This window comes from Penaeus monodon, chromosome 27 (assembly GCF_015228065.2).
Source record: "Penaeus monodon isolate SGIC_2016 chromosome 27, NSTDA_Pmon_1, whole genome shotgun sequence".
Taxonomy (NCBI): Eukaryota; Metazoa; Arthropoda; class Malacostraca; order Decapoda; family Penaeidae; genus Penaeus; species Penaeus monodon.
The window spans coordinates 13816746-13817967 of record NC_051412.1 but is presented as its reverse complement, the minus strand read 5'-3'; positions in this window follow the sequence as shown (position 1 = coordinate 13817967).

Sequence of the window (1222 nt, the reverse complement as noted above, 5' to 3'; positions counted from 1 at the left end):
TTTTATATTTATGGGTGTACAATATTTGTTGTGGTTATCATCATACAATAAGTGAGATTTGTTGCAGTACTTATTTTATTGTATTATTATAATAAAGTATCACTATATGGTCTGTAAATTTTAGTTCTTAAAGCAGGATTAGCTCTTGATATTCGTCAGCAGTACAAATCATATCCCTTTTTAGATCTTTTCTGAATAACAATCCTAGTACCAACTAAACTGTATAGTATCTTGAAACTTGACACCCAGAGCAATAAAACACAGGTAACAGAAATGAAGTGGTAACAATTATGAGGAATTGTTTATGAAAGGGCATGGCATATCTCAAAACCTCAAAAGTGTTTTTCCTGTTTCTCTACAACTACCTGACTGATTTTGATGGGATGTTATTGAAAAGAGGAATATAAATATGATTTTTTTTTTTTTTTACATTATGGAAGATTTTTTTTAATTGAGGAAATATATTCAGATAACCTTTAAAAACTTTTCAGAAGAGCACAGATAAAAAAAAAGAATTGTAATTTGGTTAAAATCTGATTTTTAATATAATATCTGATTTTCTTGAACACTGGATATCAATAGGGAATTTTCTTCTAAAAAAGTTTTAGTGTTGCACTCTAGATGTGCATTACATTAGAAAATAAAATTCTAAAGATGTAAGAACTAGAGAATCCTCATACACTAGTAACAAAAATAAGTCAGTTTCCTAACAAGCCACAAGAGTGATGAAGTTTAAATCTTTACAGAAAATTTACAGAACTGATATATAATTAGCATATAGAAGTTCTCATTCATAATATGCTGAATACTTTCAGAAAGTAATAAACAAATGTTATTACACAACAGCTTTGTTTTTGATAAGGTTTATGATTTATTGCATCCTCTCACATTCTCTTTCATTCTTTTCAATTGCCTGGCCTTTGGTGGTGCATGAGGTTTGACAAATTATGTGCTATGTTTACCATGATGAGCTTTGTGAATTCCTTTGATATTGGCATGACAAGTTAATATAAATGGTCATTATCAGATTCTTTTTCAAGTTGATTACGTCAGTGGTTTACTTACTTGTTAACTGCTTGCATTTCTGCATCCTCCATCATTAAACATTGAACTTATATTGATTCCTCATTATTCTTTGTGTGTTGGTTCGTGTTACAAGGGTGTAAAAGGAAGAGAAAAATTACAATTGTATATATTGCAATTAGAGATTGCATAGATTGCA